This window comes from Haliaeetus albicilla, chromosome 5, assembly GCF_947461875.1.
Source record: "Haliaeetus albicilla chromosome 5, bHalAlb1.1, whole genome shotgun sequence".
NCBI classification, from domain to species: Eukaryota; Metazoa; Chordata; class Aves; order Accipitriformes; family Accipitridae; genus Haliaeetus; species Haliaeetus albicilla.
The window spans coordinates 46,081,744-46,095,017 of NC_091487.1; the positions used below are offsets into that span (position 1 = coordinate 46,081,744).

General features: G+C 43.1%; 1 protein-coding gene across 6 annotated transcripts in view; it reads right to left on the minus strand.

Moving 5' to 3' along the window:
• TSPAN18 (tetraspanin 18) overlaps window positions 1-13,274 on the minus strand; it is a 130,197-nt gene that overhangs the window by 33,854 nt on the left and 83,069 nt on the right. Inside the window, exon 1 of one of the 6 annotated variants that reach the window (XM_069784654.1) lies at window positions 7,885-8,029. The exons of the other annotated variants lie outside the window; for them this stretch is intronic. The gene's annotated coding sequence lies outside the window, so the exon portion shown is untranslated. Of the gene's footprint in view, window positions 1-7,884; window positions 8,030-13,274 lie in introns of those variants that run through there. 6 annotated transcript variants of the gene reach the window in all.

The window sequence follows — 13,274 nt, forward strand, 5'->3', positions numbered from 1 at the left end:
ATAACCTTATCCTTGCACAGGTGGGGAGGGGGAACCAAGTAACCCTATGGAAATCTCCTTACCGCTTAACTGCTCAGAGGTTGATCCCACTTAGGGATTAGCCTGACAGACTTAAAACCTCTTCAGAAGAGAAAGGAAAAAAAAACCCCACAAAACAACGGAATTTTTAAGGACATAAAAACCTAGCAAAATCTAGTCTTCATTAAGGTTTGAATCTGGGTCAAATATTTCATGTCAGCAAAAAGTTAAAAGAGCATACCTTTTTTTCCCTTAACATCATGAACAATATATACGCTTTCCCAAAATATCCTTATTGCCTAAGCGCAGTGCAGCTACAGCGGTCTTAAGTGGAGACACTTGGGAGCAATTCGTTTTGGCATACAAAGACAGCAGCTTACGTGCTGTTGACATGGATGCACAGGCTTTCAGATAGCCTCCGTGGGGTGACTTTTACCCACAAAAAGTATAACATCTCCTCTCCGAAAGCTAGCACTCTAAACAAACCGCTCCTGCTTTGCCTGAAAGACAAGACCTTTGTATGGAACAGATATTTTCTATATCTCCAGGAGACTGGCTGGGGTTAAAGCAGGTCAAACCATGTAATACAGATAGCTTTGTGTCAATACTACCCATGGTGCCTATTAGGAAGGCCATAATTATGAGAAACCATTTCTCAGCAAGGTTATTTAATACAGTGCCAAAGTCTCCCCAGGCAGGCTTTGTTTCAAGGTTTGTCAGCTTGGGGGGGGGGGGTGGGGGCGGATTGTATCTCTTGTTGTGAAGTGGTTCAGGGCCAACATGTTTTTAGCTCTATTGTAATCTAAATCACACATAAGGGCAGCAGTGGAAACTTCACTACCAGCATCACTTGCAAGCAGACTGGGAATAGCCTGGGGCAAAACCTGAAGCACCATCAATCATACATATATGTAAGAATTGGCATGCACTGACAGAGTATCTTAAGAACTTTTTCAAAATTGAAACAGCAAATTTAACCATGGAAATACTCCTGGTGCTAGTGAATTTTCTTTTACTCCTCAGTCTTCACTGATATTATACCTGCTAGAAGTCAGGACTTAGAAACTGATGACATAAAACTTCTCCTAATTCAACTCAGGGGAGCTGAATAATTCCAAATGTACCAGTGAATGACAAAGGCATGATCCAAAACACCAACAGTAAGGCAGCTCGCATGGCCTTAAAATGGTACAAAAACCAATTTGGAGCTGGGCTGCTGAATGTCTTGCTCTTCACACACAAAAGAAGCAAGAACACAGTCGGACCCGACCTGGCAATTCTTATTCTTACAAAGTCTAGGCAACCTTTTTAGAGAGGACAACAAACAACATATTGATAAAACCAGATCTCCTGCAAGGGACAGGACTCCACAGGCTAACCTCCACGTCAGTCAGGACCGGGCTGAATTCTGACTGCAAAATCACGCCAGATTTCAGTGGCTAAAGTTCACTATACCCCCCCACCTTTGCTATGTCTCTGTTCTTGATCAGCATGAAATTTGAAAGCAATGTTGCCTTTCAGCTAAAATAACCCACATATTTTTTTAAAGTATCAAAACCAAGTTTGCAGCACAAATAGCCAAAGCAGCCCTGGTTTAGGCTGAGACATGTAAGGAACAACAGGATGTTCAAGCAATTCCCAGCATTCTCCCAGTTAGGCTGCAGAGTTGCTCTGAGCTCTGCATCAGAGACAAGAAGAGTTGTCTTGAGTGATACAGCACTTAACAGCCTCTTCTCCCATCACTGCTGTAAGCATGGGGAGAAGAATCTTTCTGAAAATATTGTGGAATCTAGCTGTGCAAACACATTTGACGATAAATTATATGGCAAATTTCAAAATAAGCTTTGTGGTCACCATTCTGCATGTCTGAGATACGCAAAGCACCTTGCATCAGAACGTTAACGCCACTTAGGCCTTAGATTGCTTTCCACATTACAGTCTGAAAGCCCTTTATGAAGCTCAGTGTCCTTTATAAAGCTGACGTGGCTTTGCTCCTGGATACCCAGCAAGTGTCCTGGGCAGCTTCTGTGGTCCCATCTAGTGCTCACACCACACTTTATAGCTCCGGTTCTGCTAACATCTCTCACAGAAACTCACAGACTCCGGCAAGTCATTTCAAGTTGGTGCTCCCTCCCTCCGCCCCTGTATTTAATATAATTAACAACAACACTTATCTGCCGCCCATGGAGTCTGAGTGACTTAATTCAGTGTCCTATAAGACTGCCAGGCTGCCTGTACTGAAAGCAGTAGAGAAAAGAAGTGCCCAGAAAGACAGTATTCAAAATACAGTCATTTTTAGATCAAAACAAGCACTTTGAGTGAACGCTAGCATTACTTAAAAACGTTCAGGTACAAAACCCCAGACGGGGTCCTTCATACGAACTGCACAGCTCTAAGCTCATGACAACCGGACAGAAAAATATCAGATGGCTTATACTCCACCTTTGCCACGTTCCCCACAAGGGTGTGCTCAAAACTGCAAACTATCCATCTAGAGCTGATGTCTCCAAAACCGCTCTCCTGCCCCCCTCACACAGACACTCCCTCCAAGTTTCCCCTGTGGGTTCACACTGCCACCTCTTCACTAGGAGAATCCCAAGTCAGCGATCTGTTGATAGGAAGAGAGACACAGCAAATTTCATCTTGTAAGCAGACGCTGCCAGTGCCCCAGAGCTCCCAGACAACACGGAGGTTGCACAACAGGCGTTTGTGTGTTGGGGGGAAAGGGCGTTCTCGTTAGGAGCTGAGAGCTATTGCCAACCCAGCATATTTTGAAACTTCACCTTCTCTTTGGAGCCACTGTCGTCTTACTCTTGCACCAGCTCTGTTCCCAGCACCTAGACTGTGGCTAAGGAAAGGTCCAGCACAGGATTTTCAGAGGTGAAGGGCAAAAGCAACCTGGTGATTGCTGGAACACCTGAAAACACACCTTGCCCTCATTTATGGCTTGAATCTTCCTTTTAGCCTCAGCGCACACTGGAGGGACATACAAACTTCCCAGTGACATCAAGGGGAGGTGGCTGTTGGTTGCTTCACGTAACCCTCGTGGGTACACAGGGCCATATGTACACCAGATGTCATGGACCTGTTACACTTCATCCCACACCAGCAGCAAGGGTGAGCACCACAGCAGCCCACACCCCCCTGCCCACTGTTCCCATTGACAAGAGTGAGAACTAGCTCTTCCAGGAGGCCAGCAGAGGCACAAGAGTCTTCAGGGCATTTGGGATCAAGGATCAGTATCCTGGCTGCTAATAAATTCGGGGGGGGTGGACATAGGAATGCTTTTAGAAAGTGCAGGGTTTACAGCAGCTCCCTCAGAAGCAGCTCAGGAACAGAAGTTTTCCAGTCAGCCCAGACTTGATCAGGAGTTTGAGGCAGGCACTTCCAATTAGCTGATATACAAAATGGAAAAGCTGGAGTGCAAAACTTCCCTCAATAAGGGACCGCCTATTTGCAGCCCTTGGAGAACAGGTTTGTTCTTGCATCTTTTGGATGAGGCGTATTAATCTGGACACAGGGTGCACTCGTGTAAACTGGCCTTCCAATTTTTCTGTTTCTATTTATTGACACCAGCCTCCTTCTGCTCAGGGCCCCTGTTTAGCCTCCATCCTTTCAAGCTGTGCACCCAGGTGCCCTAGAGGTGAGTACAGCTTGACTCTGACGAGATGGAAGACAAGGCACAGGAGATGCACAGAGAAATAAGAGGGGCAGGAGATGTGCTTAGGGATCTGTTGTTTCCATAGGCTGCGCTCCTTTTCTGAACCTGCACGCTCCCTATGCGCCAAGCAGAAAGCAGGCGACAATGCTGGCCCACCCTGTAAAAACCAGCAGAACAGCTTTGATTCGGTTTGTCCTTTGCCGGTTTTGCAATTTAAATGCTGCTCCTTGGTGGAGCTGGGCACATCTAATCAAAAAAGCCAAGTTTCCCTCTTCCAGCCCCTTCAGCCCCAGAAGGGTGAGTGCACCGAGATGTGCAGGCTTCCCCCGGAGTTTGGTGAAACGAGCACAGGCTCACCTTGCCCTGACTGACCGAACCACCGCTACCCCCAAGAAATTTATCTTTTATTTCCTAACTTCCCCTCTTTTCTGCAACGCACTGTCTTGACACTGTTATCTGCACCATACATCGTATACCATATTCATCTTTTTTGTCATCTGATTTTTGCATGCGAATTGTCATTTAGCAAATCTGATTTTGCTCAGAAGCATCCAATCTGTGAGTCAAAAAGAATAAATGAAAGAATAAAAGCGTACACCAAGCAAGCCCCCATTTAAGCACTTTACATATCCTGTATGAAATACCAGCTCCTGAAATTCATTTTTTTGGTGAGATGACATCTTCTCATATAATATATTATCTTTCCATTATCCCAGGGTGAAACAGTTCAGGTTTCTCAGCTAATACTTATCTGCTGCTTTCCCTGTTATCCTGGGAAGATTACAGATGAATTAGGTGACTCCAAAGCATTTTGGGGTAATAGCCAGGATATCCTTCTGGTAAAGAAGGCACGTCAGAGGTGACAAGGTAACTACAGAATCTATCAGTCCTGACCGGGGGGATTCATTTCTGTAAATCCATGTAATACTACTAAGCCTATACCAAACACCCAGAATAACTACTTCCTCGCTACTTAAATCTTTACTATTGGCTCAGTGATTCTGAAATTAGTCCCTTCAACGGGACTACTGTTTGGTCTAGAGATTAAAAAAAAAGAAATCCATCTTAAGACGGAATATTTTTTTAGTGTCAGATCTCATTCGGCCACTTAACAGGAAAAAGTGAGTACTACACTGGTGGATATGGTATCAGCAATTAACCTACAAAACAACCTGATTTTAATTAAGGCATCGATGTGCAAGGGTTTGGCTGAAGATTTTGATTATCTGCTTCAAGAAATATGACACATTTATATGAGTCATAAGCAAGATAGGGAGGAATCTACTTCACACATCCTCTGTTTATTGTAAGGGCAGAAAATGCAGGATTTAGTTCATGAAGGCAGCTTTAAGTTACCACCTGTGGTTATTACCTTAGCTTTGCTTGGAGACCTCCATTTTACAGCCTAGCTGTAGCGGCTTATAAAAACAAGGGAATTCGCCTGGGGCAAAGGGTGTTTAACCTCGGTGGGTTTGACAATATCTTCGCTCAGACTGCATTTCATTTTCCCAACCACACAACTAGACCACGGCCTCATCAGAGAGGCACCTTCTGCTCCAAGCGAGGCCACATTTTTCTAGCTGAAATAAAATGATATGTCATGACTATGTTCCCTTTACAGCACCAGTTTCTTTCCTACTGTACCTGAAGGCTTAGCAAGCAATTTAATAGAAACTTTATAATGCGGGGGCTTTTCCTTTTTTAAAAATGATGTATCATCTGTCCTTTTTGTTAACAGATCTAAATGTAGATACACCAGAAAAATTTGTTCTTTCCCATAAACTGGAGTAAGCTGTATTGCAGCAGGGGATTTTGCCACTTTCACTATGCAGGTAGGAGCTAAATTAGCAACGCTGCACAGCATAGAACAAGGTTTCTTAGCATCTGTCCACTTCAAACAATGTCCAGCAAGAGCTCTCAAACCAATACAGCTTACTCCAAATCCCAGAACAAAATACCATCAAAAGCCTTTTTGTACCACCAGTTTAAATAAGGGCGCTTTAAGCTTTACACGGCCATTAAAAAATACACACCTGTGAACAAAAACAAACAAAACAAAAAAAAAAGGGGGGGAAAAAGTCCATGTAGATCTGACCTGTGAAAGCATTACTTTACATATTAAGTCAAGAAAGTAGTATTAATTACAAAGATGAACAGGTTCTGTGACCACCACAAAATAAACCAGGCACTTGTTATGACACAATTGGAAAAACAGATAGAAACACCAAGAGAATAAACTAACAAATGGCTAAACCAAAATCTACCAACCTTCCTCCAGCTCATCCTCCAGGTAAACCTGAGCAGAGACCCACTTCCCACCCAGCCCTAGAAGTCGAATTCTTCCTCCCATGCCCAGAGTCCCGTCGGCAGCCTGCTGCTCCGCATGCGTGAATTTTAGACACCTCAGCCAGCAACGGGCTGTTAGGCAGTTTCTGCAAACGAGACCTGAGCCAAGCACAGATGTTCTCAGGCTTGGCACTGCTTCAGGAAAAAGGAGAAAGCCACCGCAGCTGGAAACCTGGGGTAACGCTGCTCCCGTGGCTCCAGCCAACAAGCACCCAGGAGCTACAGATTGTAAGTCGTAAGGTTGCAATGAAGCAGTATTCAAAGGGCCCCTGCACTGTGCTTGCATAGTAATAAGAGATGATCAGATGAACAGGCAGCCCCATAACTATGTAGCAGATCATCGGGGCGGGGGGGGGGGGAATGCACTTTTTGCAAAATACACCATCCGAGAGCATCACGTATGTCCGTGGTAAAAGAAATGGACCACAAGGAAGCACACCCTGCCCCGAGGAGTGTGTGACAGCGCCTAAGGCAGGCTCAGGGCTCTCAGGGAGGGTTACAAGTTTCCAAGTCAGCCCTGAGAAGCCACTTTTCACAAGGACACTGACCTGCTGGGCAGAGGTTAGTGGCAGGGATGTGTTATCACACACACCAGCAGGATAATGAGACAACCTGTAAATTTTGCAGCCTCAATTCTTCAGTGACGTTGGGTTTTGAAATACTGAAGATAGCTAACGAGTGCAAGCAAGAGGAAGGTCTTTTTTGTCTTTACAGCTTCAAACAATAGCACAGCAATAGGAACTTTACAGACCTCGGATATTACATGACCTACGAAAGAGCTCAGGCCCCGATCTCTTTATCACAAGGTCTCTGTTCAAAACAAAGCCAAGTCCTTCCAGCTCCTCTTAAGTGACTCTACTAGCATTCATTAAAAGGACAGTAAAAGGGACAGCAAATGGTTTGCTAATAAGGTCTGATTCTAAGGTGCACTATGAATAGAGGAGAGGTACCATAATTACATTAGTAAAGGTAACTGAGGTCCCCGCCACATTGTTGTTTGCTCTTTAATTTAAGCAAAAATAGTGTAAGAAGGCCATAAGGGGGGGGGAGGAGGGGAGAAAAAGAAAAAAAAGGCAGGAGAAACTGTTCTGCTTTTGCATAAGTCTGACTGCATGATTATAGGATGTTGGAGATGTCTAAGAGGGAGCTGCTGAATATTTAACCTTAGAAATGGAAGCTTGGTTGTCTCTTGTCCTGTTAACATCCACACGTATCTTCCATTAACACTAATTAGGGCTAACAGGGTGTTCACATAAGTATCTCCATAATTAATGTTAATAGTAGTTACGGGCAAACGTTGATAGAAGATGAAATGCCAAGTTTCCTCTCCAGGGTTAAACACTCAGCAGCCTGTCTGTCTCATTTCCATTCCCTCCCGTAAGGGCTCTCTAATCAATAGCACATATCCCAGACAGTCTTACACACTAAGTCTTGCAACAAGAGACACACGCAGCCGTAAGTAACAGCACATGCTGTTATTTATACAAAATAGAAACCCAGACACACAATACCTGACAGATATTAGGCTGCTTCACTTCTGTATGCTCGCTGCTGTACAGATACCACAACAACGTCTCAACAGCGCAGACTGACGCATCCCTTTTTCTTTCAAGATGCCCAGGCTTCATAGAGGAACATTGTTTCTATCATATATTAAGATAAGTCATTTTCAATTAACAAACCTAAAAGCAAACAAGATTATAGCAACAACCTCAATTACCCTTATTAATGCCATTATGCCACCCTTAGTTGATAGACTATATTATATTCCCAAATCAGACACTGTTAACAAACCATTAAATTTGTAAATGAGAACAGGAAAATTATCTGCCACAATCAGAACAGTAATAATAACGCACCTTCTATTGTGCTTCTGGCTCAAGCCCTGGGTTGTGCAGCAGTAGTTCATTTAAAAGCATTAACAGACTGCTTCCAGCCAGGGGTCATTTGCTAGCACAAAGTCTCGCTCTCTGCTCTCTTATCCCATCATAAGTGGAGAATTTCCATCAAACTTGTGCAATTCTGGAGCTGAGGAGATTTATAAACTGCCTTTAGTTGGGAAAGTATTTATAAAGCCTCAGGGAACCAGAGGAGCACTCTGCTGTTTCCCTCATGAGTTGCAGATATTATTTGTAGAAACCTTATGATGCCGAAGCCTTTGCCAGGGACTTTGCAAAGGGGCAAAAAGCATCAGAAGAGGAGTGATGGGGAGAGCCCGTGCAGGCAGCCGGACTGGGACGAAGGAGCAGGACAAAGTCCCACTGGTGCTGGCCCTTGGAGCCAGACGAGGAGCTGCGCTTGTGGAAAATCTGACTCACGCATCTAAACCCTCCCTGCGCCCTAGTCCTAGCTCTCGCTGGTCCTCATACACTTTAGGGCAGCTCCAGTCACAAAACACACGCGAGCGTGAGTCCCACTGAAATTAATAGATGTTTTCTCTAAAGGATGAGAAAAAAAAAAAATTTGTATGTTTATCAACTCACCTACCCTGGCCCCATGTTACATTAAAGAAGAGATGTCTCCCAGGACTCATCTCAAATCAGAACTGGACGTGTTTTGGCTTTGCTATGTGAAAACAAACTTTTTTTACTCGCTTTGTTTTCTGCCTTGGGGAATTAGTGACTCAGTCAGGATGCTGAAGGCTCAGTGGGATTTATTTTTCATCATGTTGAGGGTAGGTTTTTTTTATCAGGCTTATTAATGCAGCTCCACTCAGAATAAGATTTTCAATAAACCATTTTGCCCCCCCCCAATTTTTCCTCGTAAGTTTATGGGGGAAGTGTGGGGAGGTTACTGATCGGGAAAGCCAGCAGTAGGAAGCACAGAAGACATGGACCTGAGACGTGCTGGTTGTTTGCAAAGGGGACAGAGCCAGCCATCCTTCTAAAGCACAAACCCCTTTGTCATTCCCTTCTCAGCCCCTTTTATCAAAGGGGAGGATCACGCACAGCTCCCAGGACAGGCAGTGCTTTTTTTGCGGCACTCAGTCCCCACACCATATCCCTCCTCTTCTGGTTCCACGTTCTGCTCAGGCTCTTCCAAAAATACTTCTATGTCTTGCGTTGAAGCACCCACCTCGCTGCCGGATCCTGGGACCCTACAACTTCGTGAAAGGCAAAAGTGCCTGTAGGGGAAAACCCCTCCTCTTTCTTGGTCTGGTTTGATTTACCAGAGGTACTTTCCTGTATCTACACAGCTTTTCTCAGACAAGGAAAAGAGGAAGTTCTTTCCCAGAGCTATAGGACCAGCAAAGCTTTTAGCTCTAGTCAATCTGACAAAACACAGAACACTTCTTCCCAAATAATGAGTTGGGTTTTGAATATATTAGGAATATTCATGATATACTATTTTTTACAATCACCTGAAGCAGTGGAAATACATTTAACAGCAGCAAATCACCTGAAGCAGTGGAAATATATTTAACAGCAGCAGAACCAAGAATGACCAGAACACTGTATTACCTGTTCCAACACTGGTCCCCTCTCCACCTTGCTCACATTCTTGGTGTTTAAAAACACACAATGAAAAAGAAAATATAGTCAGTAAAAGTAACACTTGTAAAATTACATTTTAAAATCAGTGTTGTAAAGTAGCAGCTACAAAATGAGGTGAAACACTAAGCAACGAGTTGCCTAGACATTTTTATAGGAATTGGAATGAATGTCCAGTAAGTGTTTGAGGAAATCTGAGTTGATTGAAACTTCTGGCTACTCTATATTTTAACTGGATGGCTGGTGCTGCTTCAGCGTCTTGCCAGCAGGCTGACAAGGATATTAAAATAGAAAGCAGGAGGGGATCAGCCAAGAACAGTGAAAAGACAGTTTGTAGGAGAATAGTTCATCTTTTCTTCGTTATTAGTCAGCCTAGTGAGGATGTTCTCTGGTTATGCTGGATATCCAGTTAATTCTACCCAGGGCTATGCAAAACACAAATCTGTATTGGCAATATAGGTAGCATAAAGAGATGGATCTTATCTGAAGGAATTTGCTTTCACTAGCTTTTTTTTTCTTTTTCCTCAGCACAAACAGAAACGATAGAAAAAGGTTTGAACTGCAAATTCTTTGTCAGACAGCATAGCCAGAAGCTGAAAACATGAACTCTGAGATGTATTCTGTAACTTCTTGAAATCTCTTCATCTTTTTGGATTCTGCTGCCCAACTCACCTTTACAGCTTTACCATTCTACTTAGTTAAAAAGAGACTGCCTTCCAGTACAAACTGTGTGCAAGTGGGATTTTGCACCGTGAAATCTTACGCTTATCTAGGGCTGTTGATATATGAGCTACTGATACATGAACAGCTGCTTAGTTTCTGATACCACAGAACTCTAACCTTCTGCAAATGCAACTACCTGGACAGCATTTCTACTGGTGCTGAGTTTGGCGGGGACTACTCATCTATTTCCTATCATTCTGCATGATGGAATATCATGGACTTCCTGAGAGTTTGTTGCTTCTTCCAGATGAAGCCTGAATCTGTCAGCTGAGAATTTCTTGCGCTTTGGGAACAGAGAATTGTTGCTTCATTTTAAGGCTCAAAACCAGGTATTTTGTGGTATTTCTGTGAATCCAGGATGGAACTTTTTATCAAAACAAGAGAGAAAGTTTTAACAAGCCAGAGGTGTGGATGATGGGGCATTAACCTGGGACATGGAAGATTCAGGCTGACATTCTTGGTCTTCCCAGTTCTTGCCAGGGAACACAGGCAACCAAATTGCTAGGCTGTTGACCTAAAAATTTCACCAGGCCAAACCAAGGTGGTTCTTGGAAGAAGGCATCTTGTAGTGAGGGAGATCTATATCTTTTTTTTTTTTTTATTTGTTGCTTTTCTTAAAACTATAGCAGGGTTTATATTTTTTGGACCACAACAGACGAGAAGAGAATCTCCCTAAAATTTCAAAACCTGTCATCTGCTTCATGAGATAGATGAAACAGGACACACCTTTTCTGCGCAACCCTGACTTAAAGATGATGCAATGTTTTACACAGATTAAAGTTCCTAGTCTTTCGAGTCTGGAAAGCAATGTTCTTCAGCGAACGGCATCGGTGTTTTGCTTATGTCCCTACTCAAAAGGCCACTTGCAATTCCACTGTATAGAGGTTAGGAAGCGTTTTGGGAACTTAGGATGACAGATAGTACTGGAGTGAATAGTATATAAAACAACTAACTAGCTAACTCTTAGCATCTTCCAGAGAACACTCCAACTGCACATTGAGAGATACTCTCCAACTGCGATCCAACTGCACCAGAAACAGCAGAAAACTTCTACAAGGAGCATGGATCCTAACCAGCTGCTCAGAAATTCCCATGAGGGTCACAGCCTAATTTTCTGCCCTGCCAGATCGACCTGTCTGCTGCTCCACTGCAATGGGGCAAGCGCTGAGGCATTGCTCTCGAGCTCTCCTCCCACCGACCAGCCTCAGCTCCCTTTGTAGGGAAACTGCAAGTGACACTGAGGAGCCCAGGCTGACATTGCTTAAACCCAAAAGTAACCACAGAAGTCACCCACGTCCGGAAGCCACAAAAAAGCGTTTATTTTCTTTCTCTCTCTAAAATAAAATAAAACTCTGTTATAATCATCCTAACCATAACAGATACTTCAGCTTGCAAACACTCTCAACGCTGCAGTGGGCAATAAATCAGGCATGTCACTTCCAGCAACTCATCTCTGGAGTTGGTTGCTACATAGCCATAATAGATAAGAGGCTTTTTCCTGGTGATCCTCAGAGGCAAGATTCCTTTTGTTGGCTGCTCTTTAAAAAAACACTTCTGTAAACTACAGTTGAATCTAAATTTAGCATTGAAACCTAATTATTTTCCTCTAATTAGTGATTTGAGGGTGGGTTTGGTTCAGATAGGATGATACACTTTCATACTCATTTAAAAAAATGTAATTCAGTTAACCCAACTCCAAATGTATGCATATGCCTTCTCCACTACATTAAGTCATCATCATCACATAAGTCACTCTGAAGGCAACCAAGACCTACTGTTTTCCAGGCAAACTGTCTCAAAAGAACAAAAAAACCCCCCAATAATGGACAAAAGAAGCTTCTGCAATGTCATGAAAGACCAGCAAAATGCACTGAGGCCATGCCCAAACACAGCTGTAACATCCCATCCCTTCCACATCACTCAGAAGGATAAGAGAGCATTTTCAGTGAAGCCACAGAAAATGAAGGCTTATACATCTTTGATGTCCCACAGCTGGAGGGAAGACAGCAGTTAAAAGTCCACTAATCTTGTACCATTTCCCTTTCATTAGTTTAAGTTCTGAATTCTGGATGGCGCTGAATCTAGAAAGAGGCGTTAATTGTTTAACCTTACAAAAATAACTATGCTTCTTCTGGCGCTGCCTTTTGGCCTGTTTCATATTTTTAGTTTCTCAAAGGATTTGAAGCTCAACACACTGCTAAACTCTTTAGTGAATACCGTACCTGTGGATTCACTAAATAAAAATCTGAGCCTAGACGTCAGGCTTTTTATAGACTTTGGATCTACCCATTTTACATGCTGTGGAAAAAAACCCTCCCAACATTTCTTTGAAAGAAAACTTGAAATCAGGTTCGGGTTTTTTTCAATGTTTCAATACTGCACATGTTCAATTCAATTCCTATCGCACCACTTATTACTGTAAGTTGGCTAGAAGAGGAGGTGGTGTGGCATAGCTAACTCTGGTTTGGAATTCCTTCAAACATTTTTTTCAGTCAGAATTTGTTGCAGCTCCACAACTATTTGTCCTCCTCTATGTTGTGAGCTATGGGGTTTTTTCCCCCAGTAAAGAGGTAGTTAAGTAACGATGATTCCTTACTCTCTCAATAAAACTGATGTTCAGCCCGCCATTGCCATTCACACAGACCTGTCTACAGAGGTAAGAATCTCAATCTCCATTCAGGTCACTGTCTTTTAAAGCTCCTTCGCGCTAATACAGTTCCCAAAAATGTTACTCTACTCTTCATTTCAGCAGGAACTAGAGTGCACACCCGCTCCTCGCATCTATTTGTTCACTCCAGAAATTACGCAGCCCTTTTGCCTACTGTATACGTTAGAAAAAAAAAAAAACAATCAGGGAGGAGAAAGGGGTGTGGTTTTACTTCTAAATAGGAAAATTTATGTGGTGTAAAGTGCTTAATCCAACAGGCCAGAGGGATATTAATACTAACATCTGATTAAGATACAGCATTTTATTGATACCCTTAGTTAGCATGTACTTGGTTTATCTAAACAAATGAGCTGGTAAAACACCTAAC